This window comes from Entelurus aequoreus, linkage group LG26 (assembly GCF_033978785.1).
Source record: "Entelurus aequoreus isolate RoL-2023_Sb linkage group LG26, RoL_Eaeq_v1.1, whole genome shotgun sequence".
Classification (NCBI taxonomy): Eukaryota; Metazoa; Chordata; class Actinopteri; order Syngnathiformes; family Syngnathidae; genus Entelurus; species Entelurus aequoreus.
In genome coordinates, this window is record NC_084756.1 from 17,934,522 (window position 1) to 17,946,786 (window position 12,265).

At 44.6% G+C, this 12,265-nt stretch overlaps 6 non-coding genes across 6 annotated transcripts; 4 read left to right on the forward strand and 2 right to left on the reverse strand.

The window, feature by feature from the left end:
- The first annotated feature begins 153 nt into the window (after nt 1-153).
- On the forward strand, nt 154-225 carry trnae-uuc (transfer RNA glutamic acid (anticodon UUC)). Its single transcript has one exon. It is a non-coding gene; the product is annotated as a tRNA-Glu (tRNA).
- Nucleotides 226-677: 452 nt separating this feature from the next.
- Nucleotides 678-749, reverse strand: trnad-guc (transfer RNA aspartic acid (anticodon GUC)). Its single transcript has one exon. It is a non-coding gene; the product is annotated as a tRNA-Asp (tRNA).
- A 109-nt stretch (nt 750-858) lies between these two features.
- Nucleotides 859-940, forward strand: trnal-aag (transfer RNA leucine (anticodon AAG)). Its single transcript has one exon. It is a non-coding gene; the product is annotated as a tRNA-Leu (tRNA).
- Nucleotides 941-1,377: 437 nt separating this feature from the next.
- Nucleotides 1,378-1,449, reverse strand: trnad-guc (transfer RNA aspartic acid (anticodon GUC)). The gene has a single exon. It is a non-coding gene; the product is annotated as a tRNA-Asp (tRNA).
- An 871-nt stretch (nt 1,450-2,320) lies between these two features.
- On the forward strand, nt 2,321-2,392 carry trnae-uuc (transfer RNA glutamic acid (anticodon UUC)). The gene has a single exon. It is a non-coding gene; the product is annotated as a tRNA-Glu (tRNA).
- An 885-nt stretch (nt 2,393-3,277) lies between these two features.
- Nucleotides 3,278-3,349, forward strand: trnae-cuc (transfer RNA glutamic acid (anticodon CUC)). The gene has a single exon. It is a non-coding gene; the product is annotated as a tRNA-Glu (tRNA).
- The last annotated feature ends 8,916 nt before the right edge of the window (nt 3,350-12,265 follow it).

Sequence of the window (12,265 nt, forward strand, 5' to 3'; positions counted from 1 at the left end):
TAGTGTAGTGGTTATCACTTCACTAAGACACAAAAGTTACCCCGGTTCAAAGAAGACAATTCGCATTTCTGACATGGCATATGAATGCAATGGGTGCTTCACACATTTGTCAAGAAACCATGCAGGAGACCAGTGTCTGAACCAGTGATCAACTCCCTGGTGGTCTAGTGGCTAGGATTCGGCGCTTTCACCGCCGCGGCCCGGGTTCGATTCCCGGTCAGGGAAAGCTATCCGACCCTTTCTCAGAGCAGGCAATTTATAATAAACTTATGTGACTTCCATGTTTTATGCTCATGATATACAAATCATTATAGTTGACATTTTCCATAAAGGCAATGGGGACATTGCTCAAACTTGGCCCAAAAAATGTGCCCGAGATTCTCCGCTTTCCTCTTCTTGTCGTCTTCGAGGTCCACTGCACGACACCTTTCCAGTTCTCCACACACAACCTAACCTAGTCAATGACGGCATCCAGATCTTGTTGGTTGCATTGCACAGGCAGGAGAGAGCAGACTAACAAATGACTCATCATATGCACTCCTCCACACTAACATGCTTTAGAACCATCCTCACTGTTTTGAATCATCAACATCACAACATTCGGAGAAGGATACTGTGGTCACTTCTCAAATTTCAAAAAGATGGTAATTGATGAAAATAAGAGGCACCTGAACCATCTCCCCGTCAGGGAATCGAACCCTGGTCTTCCGCGTGACAGGCGGAGATACTGTCCACTATACTAACGAGGACTGCTTGGGATGATATTTTGCCTGCCACACCGCGACCAAAGTGTTGCTATTCAGTATTTCTGCGATCTCATATAGCGGACAAATTGATCCTCCGAAAGCACGGATTGAGGGTAGTGTGGCCGAGCGCTCTAAGGCGCTGGATTAAGGCTCCAGTCTCTCGGGAGGCGTGGGTTCAAATCCCACCACTGCCATTTTTGCTGGTAACACACTTGTATCTTCCCTGACTGAGGCAATAAGACCCTGGGTAATAGGACCAAAATGTTATCTTTGGAGTTTTCCATTCCAGATATGCAATAAAAAAAACACAACCAGCACAGATTTAAGGCCCGCCAGCAGCGTCCGGTAAAGCTAAAAGGTGGTCGAGGTTGTATGTTTATCAACATGTAGTTTGAAGATCAACCTAACCTAGTCAATGACGGCATCCAGATCTTGTTGGTTGCATTGCACAGGCAGGAGAGAGCAGACTAACAAATGACTCATCATATGCACTCCTCCACACTAACATGCTGTAGAACCATCCTCACTGTTTTGAATCAACAACATCACAACATTCGGAGAAGGATACTGTGGTCACTTCTGAAATTTCAACAAGATGGTAATTGAAGGAAATAGGAGGCACCTGAACCATCTCCCCGTCAGGGAATCGAACCCTGGTCTTCCGCGTGACAGGCGGAGATACTGTCCACTATACTAACGAGGACTGCTTGGCATGATATTTTGCTGGGGACAAGCAAACAGGCTTGGCTTTTGCCTGCCACACCGCGACCAAAGTGTTGCTATTCCATATTTCTGCTATCTCATAATGCGGACAAATTGATCCTCCGAAAGCACGGATTGAGGGTAGTGTGGCCGAGCGGTCTAAGGCGCTGGATTAAGGCTCCAGTCTCTCGGGAGGCGTGGTTTCAAGTCCCACCACTGCCATTTTTGCTGGTAACACATTTGTATCTTCCCTGACTGAGGCAATAAGACCCTGGGCCTCATTTAGAAAACTTGCAAAAATAGGGCCAAAACGTTAGCTTTGGAGTTTTCCATGCCAGGTATGCAATAAAAAAAACACAACCAGCACAGATTTAAGGCCCGCCAGCAGCATCCAGTAAAGCTAAAAGGTGGTCGAGGTTGTATGTTTATCAACATGTCGTTTGAAGATCTCCGCCCCTACTTAAGACATTCAGGCCACTTTTATCTGTTTCTGTATTTGGATGACACCGCAGTGATAGGATGTATCACTGGCCCGCACGGTGCGACCAGCAGGAGGGAGTTGGCCTGTCTGGTGACATTGTGTGGAAACAACGACCTTATCCTCAACACGGACTACACTAAAAAGACAAAAGAAGACATGAGGAAGGAAAGTCTGTTCTTTTTTGTTACTATTGTACAATTTTTCCACACCCAAGTCCAAATTCATGCAGCAGTTTCCATAGTGTAGTGGTTATCACTTCACTAAGACACAAAAGTTACCCCGGTTCAAAGAAGACAATTCGCATTTCTGACATGGCATATGAATGCAATGGGTGCTTCACACATTTGTCAAGAAACCATGCAGGAGACCAGTGTCTGAACCAGTGATTAACTCCCTGGTGGTCTAGTGGCTAGGATTCGGCGCTTTCACCGCCGCAGCCTGGGTTCGATTCCCGGTCAGGGAAAGCTATCCGACCCTTTCTCAGAGCAGGCAATTTATAATAAACTTATGTGACTTCCATGTTTTATGCTCACGATATACAAATCATTATCGTTGACATTTTCCATAAAGGCAATGGGGACATTGCTCAAATTTGGCCCAAAAAATGTGCCTGAGATTCTCAGCTTTCCTCTTCTTGTCGTCTTCGAGGTCCACTGCACGACACCTTTCCAGTTCTCCACACACAACCTAGCCTAGTCAATGACGGCATCCAGATCTTGTTGGTTGCATTGCACAGGCAGGAGAGAGCAGACTAACAAATGACTCATCATATGCACTCCTCCACACTAACATGCTGTAGAACCATCCTCATAGCCTCATTTGTTCATGGATACCCTGCAACGTTCCGTTTCACAGATCTTGGGCGATTTAGGCAGGACCAAAAAGGCCACACTTCTTTGGAGCCAGGCAGAAGAGATTTGTTTAGGCAGAGAGAGGATTTGTGTGAGGCATTTTCCCGGCGGCTAGGGCAGAGGGCCAACTGTTGCGGTGATAGGATGTATCACTGGCCCGCACGGTGCGACCAGCAGGAGGGAGTTGGCCTGTCTGGATACATTGTGTGGAAACAACGACCTTATCCTCAACACGGACTACACTAAGAAGACAAAAGAAGACAGGAGGAAGGAAAGTCTGTTCTTTTTTGTTACTATTGTACAATTTTTCCACACCCAAGTCCAAATTCATGCAGCAGTTTCCATAGTGTAGTGGTTATCACTTCACTAAGACACAAAAGTTACCCCGGTTCAAAGAAGACAATTCGCATTTCTGACATGGCATATGAATGCAATGGGTGCTTCACACATTTGTCAAGAAACCATGCAGGAGACCAGTGTCTGAACCAGTGATCAACTCCCTGGTGGTCTAGTGGCTAGGATTCGGCGCTCTCACCGCCGCGGCCCGGGTTCGATTCCCGGTCAGGGAAAGCTATCCGACCCTTTCTCAGAGCAGGCAATTTATAATTAACTTATGTGACTTCCATGTTTTATGCTCATGATATACAAATCATTATCGTTGACATTTTCCATAAAGGCAATGGGGACATTGCTCAAATTTGGCCCAAAAAATGTGCCAGGCGGAGATACTGTCCACTATACTAACGAGGACTGCTTGGCATGCTATTTTCCTGGGGACAACCAAACAGGCTTGGCTTTTGCCTGCCACACCGCGACCAAAGGCGCTGAATTAAGGCTCCAGTGTCTCGGGAGGCGTGGGTTCAAATCCCACCACTGCCATTTTTGCTGGTAACAAACTGAGGCAATAAGACCCTGGGCCTCATTTTTTTAATTTTTTTTTAAATTTTTTTATTTTATTTAATTTTTTTATTATTATTATTATTTTTTATTTATTTATTTCAAACAACATTTTAAAAAAAACACAAGATACACTTACCATTAGTGCATCAACCCAAGAAAACCCTCCCTCCCCCATTCACACTCATCCACACTCATTTACACAAAAGGAGCTGTCTCTTTCTGTTATTAAAAAAAACAACAACTTCTGGTTCCTACAGTATAGAACAATACAGTCTGCAAGGGATACAGTCATTCGAGCACACATGATTGTGTGTGGTGCTGGTCCACTAACATTTTCACTAATCACTATTTTTTATGTAATTGTTTTTAAATTTGTTTTACTTTCAAACAAAACAAACAAAGGACCTTAACTTCACCAGACCGGGTTGTCAATGAAATCAGATTGTTCAAAAGGGTTCTTAAAACCAGGTCCAGTTCAGATTACGTCCAGATCGGGCTCAGCAACACACACCTTCACCCATGTACACCAAAAACCAGGGAACACAACAGGTTGCATACAATCCACAAACAAAAATACATTTTCAAATTAAGCACCCATGTACAGTCCACATCACATCCAAGTCGAAGTCAGCAACACATACCTTCATTTATGTACACTTAAAATAGGGAATACAACAACAGATTGCATATCATATATAAACAAAATTACATTTTCAAAATAAGCCTTTGAGGACTTCCCATCTTTTTCTATGTTTTTTGGCATCATTATCGTTTTCAACCATATAATTTTCTAAAGTTAAAAAATACTGAATAAATGTTTTAAAGAAAGAAATACTAAGTGAATATCTGTTTTTTGCCTTAAAAATAAACCTTTTACCGAGTACTATAATTAAATTGACTAAATCATGATTGTCAATGAACTCTCCTAAAATAACAGAAACCACATCAAGCTTCATAAACAAACCAATCTTTAAACACATTTTTTCAACTTCCACCCAAAATGAAGACACAATATGACAATACCAAAACAAATGTAAGGTGGATTCAGGCTCCTGACAACAAAATCGGCAATCATCTGACTCTGTCATATTCCATATTTTTAACATTTTTCCCGTGGGTAGGAAGTTATAAATAGTTTTAATTTGAAAATAACGATTTTGCACATCGATAGTGGTTTTGTAGATTAATTTGAATATTGCATCCCACGGCAACGGGCAGTCAAAAAAGTCCTCCCATTTTCCATATGTGTTGTATGGGGCAGCCTTCAAAGATTTCTTTATTAAATAAAACTTATATATTTTTCTATTTATTTTAGTTCCTTTTTGCCAACTAGAATTTCTTATTAAGGGTTTACAAACTAATAATTTAGTAGTTCAATAATTAATTTGTTTCCATCTTTTCCCAATGACTCCAGTTAGTTGATTAAATGAAAAGCTTGAACAAGCATCACCATACATAGTTGTAAATTCATCATATTTCATAATTTTTCCATTCTCATTGATAATGTCATTGACAAAAATGATTCCTCTTTCAAACATATTTTTCCAAAAGAAAGGCTTTCCATCTATTACAATATTAGAGTTCATCCATATTATTTGCTGCAAAATATCATCTCTTTTTTCTGGTACATAAAATTGAAAACACCACCATGAGTGGATTGTTTCCTTTATGAACCCCGCCATGTTTCCCAGCAGACTCTCTACATAAGGAAAATGGGAGGGGATCACTTGTAAAAAAGGATACAATTTCTTTTGATACAATACATGTTTTCTGTCCAACAGGACACTTGTGTACCACTCAGTGTTTAAATTCATCTTTGGAACAATTGATGCTTTTAAAGACAGACACATAGCTTCAAGGTTGAGAAGTTTCAAGCCCCCATATTCATATTCATTGTACAAAACCTTTCTTTTAATCCTTTCTGGTTTGCCGTCCCAGACAAAATCGAAGACCCTCCGCTCATAAATATTAAAAAAGTTTTGTGATGGAGCTGGTAATGACAAAAACAAATAAATAAATTGAGGAATAATTAACGAGTTGACAATAGATATTTTACCATACAAGGTTAAGGATTTCCCTTTCCATAATTGCATAATTTTATCCAGCTTTCTTAGTCGATTATCATAATTTACTGAGCCTAGATCTTCCAGGTTCTCTGGGACAACAACACCAAGTATGTTAACTGGTCCATCTGTCCACAAAACAGGCACTTTGCATTCCATTCGAAAGGACGTTCCCTTTAGATTTCCGATCCTTAATATTTTACATTTATCATAATTTAGCTTAAGCCCAGATTGCTGTGAAAATATGTCCAAAAGATCAAGAAGGTTTTGCAGACAATGAGGATTGGGGCTTATAAAGAAGCTTGTATCGTCTGCATACATTGTTATTTTACTTTCAATATTATTACTACTGAGCCCTTCAATATTTTTATTCAATCTAACTTTAATCGCCAATATTTCCATAGCAATAATAAATAAGTATGGAGACAAAGGGCACCCTTGTTTTAGACCTCTTAATAGAGGTATTGTCCCAGAGATGTATCCATTATTGATAATTCTACAATTAGTTTTATTATATAGCGTCTTGATCCAGTGTAATACGGAGTTGCCAAAATTGAAAAAAACTAAGCGTTTACAAATAAAATCCAAGCTAATTTTGTCAAAAGCCTTCTCCAGGTCGGCTACAAAAATTAATCCTCTTTTATTTTCCATATTATAATTCTCTATAATTTCTAATAACTGTGTAATATTGTTTCCTATATTTCTTCCTTGTAGGAAGCCTGATTGATCTTGGTGAATAATATTTGACAAAACAGACTTAAGTCGTGTAGCCAAACATTTTGCCAGGATTTTAGCATCATAACACTGAAGTGTTATTGGTCTCCAATTTTTTAGATGAACTGGGTCTTTATACTGACCATTTATTTCCTGTTTCAATAATAAGGAAATAAGACCTTCTGTTTGAGTGTTGGACAAAAAACCTGTCTCATATGAGTAATTAAAACTAGAAAGTAATGGTTTCTTAAGATCTTCATAAAATACTTGATAAACCTCAATAGGTATTCCATCTAATCCTGGGGTTTTCCCTGGATGAAAAGATTTAACAGCTTCCACAAGTTCTTCCTCTCTAATGAGGCCTTCACATGAATGGCTTTCTTCCGAATTCAATTTTCTTTCATAATTTTCTGGAAAAAAAGTTGTAGTTTCAGGAGGGATTACTGGATTAGAAAAAATGTTTTTAAAGTAATTTTCCATTTCTTTCAACAATGTGGTGTGTGTATCCAATACCTTTCCATTTGTTTTAATAAGCTTGGAAATGTTCTTTTTAGAACGATTTTTTGTTTGGATATTTAAAAAGAATTTTGAACACTTCTCACCTTTTTTCATCCAGATTGCTCTGTTGCAGTCACAACTTTTCAATAATTGTTTTTCAACTAAATCTGCTAACTCCTCTTGTTTGGCTGTAAAGGTATTCATGTGGTAATCTGTAAATGTCCTTGCCTATTTCTGTTGTCTGCACTCCATGTTCACTCTCTCTCTCGTTCACAGTATGGAGTGCAGCTGACGCAAGGCAGCAGCACACACCTGACTGTAATTAAAAACAGCCTATTTAACCAGGCTGCTGACAACCGGTGAGCGCCGGAACTTTGCCATTGCCTCCATACGGTTGGTCGTGCCAAGTGGACTCTCTAGTTCGTGTACCTTTCACCTCAGGTTGGCCCGTATTAATCCTAGCCTTGTCTAGCGTTTTATTTTTTGTACCTAGTCTTATTTCTTCTCTCATGAAGTATATTTTTCCTAGCCTTGTCTAGCGCTTTTAGTTTTGTGTGTTTGTTTTCGCTCAGTAGTTTTTTACATGGTGAGTTGTGTGTTTTCCACCATCGCCTTTTGTTTTTGCTACCTTGTGCTTCCGCCTAATAAAAAGGAAGAACAATTGTAAACACCAAATTCGTCTCTGCATCCTTGGGATCCACATCACCAACTCCTAACAGAAAGTTCCGGCCAAACTATGGAACCCGCAGAGACAGACTCCTGGAAAAGAGCATTGCAAGGCCAGGCTCAAAGGATCAACCAGCAGGGGGACCAGCTTGACCACCTGAGCCGAGGTCTACAGGGGATGTCGGAGCGTCAAGACGCCATGTTGGAGCGAATCAACATGCTGTTAGCCATCGTCGTACCCACCTCGACCACCGTGCCTGACCAGGCATCCACCCAGCCTACACAACCCGCTAGTACTAGCAACATACGGCTTTCCCGACCCGAACGTTTTTCCGGGGAAAAGGAAGACGTAAGACAATTCCTGACGCAGTGTGAACTTCATTTTGAGCTAAACGCTTCCGCTTTCACCTCTGAGCGGGCTAAGGTAGCGTTTGTGATCTCTCACCTGTCTGGCCGTGCTGGCACCTGGGCGACTGCAGAATGGAACCGTCAGACCACCTCCAGCTCCACATACGCGAACTTTTCCAAATCCTTGAAGCAAATCTTCCAACGACGACTCCCAGGTAGAGAGGCAGCGAGATCCCTTTTCCGGCTGCAACAGGGTTCACGACGGGTCGCGGATTACGCGATCGAGTTCCGCACCATGGCGGCCGATTGTGACTGCGGTCCCTCAGCACTATTGGACGCTTTCTTCCTGGGTCTCGCGGACGAGATTCGTCACATGATGATCCCGCTGTCACTCCCGACGAATCTGGATGATCTCATCGAGCTGGCGGTGCAAATCGACTTCCGCCTATTGGAGGAGAGGAGGGATCGACTAGGAAGACAAGCCCCACCTTGCAGCCAATCAGCGCCTGCTAGACCTGCCATCTGCAAGACGGAGCAACTCGAAGACAACCCCCCTTCATGGCAGATAGATGAGCCGATGCAACTGGGAGGCCGCCGACTCACCGCCGCCGAGAGGGAACGTCGCGTTCACCTCCAACTCTGCCTATACTGTGGGGCCGCTGATCATCTCATCTCCCGCTGCAAAGAACTGCCGCGCCCCGCCGCACGGCCACGAGTGCGCCCTCACTCGCCAGAGGACACGTCCACCAGAGGTCGTCGTTCTCCTTCGTTGGCCGCAGGCAGAATGCAGCTAAAAGGTACTCTTTCTTGGTCTAACCAACAAATAGACATTTGCGCTCTCATTGACTCAGGAGCAGATGATAACTTTTTGGATTTTGAATTCATGAGACTCCATAAGATTCCTGTTGTCAAACTATTTGTGCCCAAGAGGGTGTATTCTCTTGATGGGCGCCTATTAGCCAGCATAACCCACCAGACACTCCCACTCAACCTGCGCTTGTCTGGAAATCATTGTGAGAAAATAATTTTTCTTGTTGTGCCATCACGGTCCGCGCCCGTCATTCTAGGGTTAAACATGTTACATAAGCATAACCCGCACATAGACTGGCCTCGTTCGGCCATTATTAATTGGAGTGTAACCTGCCACACACATTGTCTTCGTTCCGCAGCAGGATCTCGTACACCGCCACCTACCGCTGTTATAGAGAACATAGACTTGACAAACGTGCCCAAGCACTACCATGACTTAAGGGCGGTGTTTAGCAAGGATAGAGCACTCTCACTTCCCCCCCACCGACCCTACGATTGTGGCATTGATTTGCTAGCCGGGGCGGCGTTACCATCGACCCGTATGTACAAGGTGTCTAACACCGAACTCAAAGCACTAGAAGAATACATAAACACATCTATAGCTGCCGGCCTCATTCGCCCTTCGACCGCACCTGTAGCCGCTGGATTTTTTTTTGTCGAAAAGGACAAGTCCCTACGGCCTTGTATAGACTACTGCACTCTTAATCAGATTACTATCAAGAATAAGTATCCTCTACCACTCCTTGATTCAGCTTTTACTCCATTACAATCAGCAAGGTTTTTTACTAAACTCGATCTACGTAACGCTTACCATCTTGTTCGCATCCGAGAGGGGGATGAATGGAAGACCGCATTCAACACTCCTCTCGGACATTTTGAGTATCTTGTCATGCCTTTTGGACTTACTAATGCACCTGGCGTTTTTCAGGGTTTCATTAATGACATTTTTCGGGACATGACAGGTCGTTTTCTCTTTGTTTACTTGGACGATATATTAATTTATTCATCAACATTTGACGAACATGTGCAGCAGGTTCGGTTAGTCCTTCAACGATTGCTCGAGAACAAACTGTTCGTCAAGGCGGAAAAATGCGAGTTTCACTCATCCTCCATTCCATTCTTAGGTTTTATCATTGAGGAGGGTAGACTCAGACCGGATCCCGCTAAGGTAAAAGCAGTAGTAGATTGGCCCACTCCGGTTTCCAAGAAGCACCTTCAGAGATTCTTGGGCTTCTCTAATTTTTATAGGCGATTTATTCGTAATTTTAGTCGCGTCGCTGAGCCACTTACGAGGCTAACCTCTACTAAGGTTCCGTTTGAATGGGGACCCGAAGCCAATTCCGCGTTCTTGAGGCTGAAAAGGTTGTTTACTTCTGCCCCTGTTCTGTGTTACCCTGACCGTTCTCTCCAATTTTTTGTTGAGGTGGACGCTTCTGATTCAGGTGTAGGGGCCGTACTCTCCCAGAAATCTACCACCGACCAGAAGTTGCACCCCTGTGCTTTCTTCTCTCGTCGCCTATCCCCTGCTGAGAGAAATTATGACATTGGCAACAGGGAGCTTCTGGCGGTCATTTTGGCCCTTCAGGAGTGGAGACATTGGCTGGAAGGGGCGGAGCAACCATTCATCATCTACACAGACCACAAGAACCTGTCCTACTTAAGGACCGCACAGAGACTGAACCCCCGCCAGGCCAGGTGGCAACTATTTCTGACCCGTTTTAACTTTATCATCACTTTCCGACCTGGTTCTCAGAATGGGAAGCCCGATGCCCTGTCCCGTGTCTACTCTTCATCCTTTGAGAATTCTTCACATGAACCAATTGTTCCCCATACCCACGTCATTGGGGGACTCCAGTGGGACATCGAGCGGCAAGTCTTGGAGGCCCTGAAGTCGGACACATCTCCTCGGGGCTGCCCACCAGGCCGGTTGTTTGTGGTTCCTCGGCTCCGCTCCAGCGTTCTGGATTGGGCACATGGGTCGAAGATCGCTTGCCATCCAGGTATTCGTCGCACCAGTTTTGTCCTCTCCCAGCGTTTTTGGTGGCCATCCATTCTGGCAGATACGAAGGCGTTTGTGGCAGCATGTCGGATCTGCGCCCGGAACAAGGCATCCCACCAGGCTCCAGCAGGACTGTTACACCCATTACCCATCCCCTCCCGCCCGTGGTCACACATAGCTGTGGACTTTGTCACAGGACTACCCCCCTCCGAGGGTAATGACACTGTCTTGACCATTGTGGACCGGTTCTCGAAGATGGCCCACTTCGTGGCCCTCCCCAAGCTGCCGTCAGCTCTTGAAACTGCCCAATTATTAGTGCTCCACGTTTTCCGGCTGCACGGCATCCCCACTGATGTGGTATCCGACAGAGGACCACAGTTTTCCTCGGCCGTCTGGAGGGCATTCTGCAAATCTCTGGGGGCCTCCCCTAGCCTGTCCTCCGGCTACCACCCTCAGAGCAATGGACAGACCGAGCGGACCAACCAAGACCTGGAGGCAGCCATCCGGTGCACTTGTCATCAGCAACCTTCGACCTGGTCTGAGAATCTCCCATGGATTGAATACGCTCACAATTCCCTCATTAGCTCCGCCACCGGCCTGTCTCCATTTCACGTCGCCTATGGGTTCCAACCACCAGTTTTTCCTTCTACCCAACCCAGTGCCGACGTCCCATCTGTTACTGCACACCTACATCGGGCTCACCAGGCTTGGCGCAACACCAGGGCGGCGTTAAGAAGAACATCGGCCAGGAATCAACTCTTAGCCAACCGCCATCGCACACCAGCCCCACACTACCTGTTGGGACAGAAGGTCTGGTTATCGTCTCGGGACCTACCATTGGCCACCGAATCTAGGAAACTGGCTCCCAGGTTCATTGGACCATTCCCCATTGCCAAGATCATCAATCGTGTTGCAGTCAAGCTCCATCTCCCTAGATCTCTCAAGTGCCATCCTGTTTTTCACGTGTCCCGCATCAAGCCTGTCTCATCCAGCCCGCTCAGTCCTCCGGGGGTACCGCCTCCTCCACCCAGGCTGGTTGATGGTCACCCAGCATTTACTGTAAACACCATCTTGGATGTGAGAAGAAGGGGAAGGGGTTTCCAATACCTGGTGGACTGGGAGGGGTACGGCCCAGAGGAACGGTCATGGATTTCTAGATCGCTTATAATTGACAAGGACTTGATCAAGGACTTTTACGTTCGATTCCCAGACAAGCCAGGTAGGCCGCCAGGAGGCGTCCGTTGAGGGGGGGGTACTGTGGTAATCTGTAAATGTCCTTGCCTATTTCTGTTGTCTGCACTCCATGTTCACTCTCTCTCTCGTTCACAGTATGGAGTGCAGCTGACGCAAGGCAGCAGCACACACCTGACTGTAATTAAAAACAGCCTATTTAACCAGGCTGCTGACAACCGGTGAGCGCCGGAACTTTGCCATTGCTTCCATACGGTTGGTCGTGCCAAGTGGACTCTCTAGTTCGTGTACCTTTC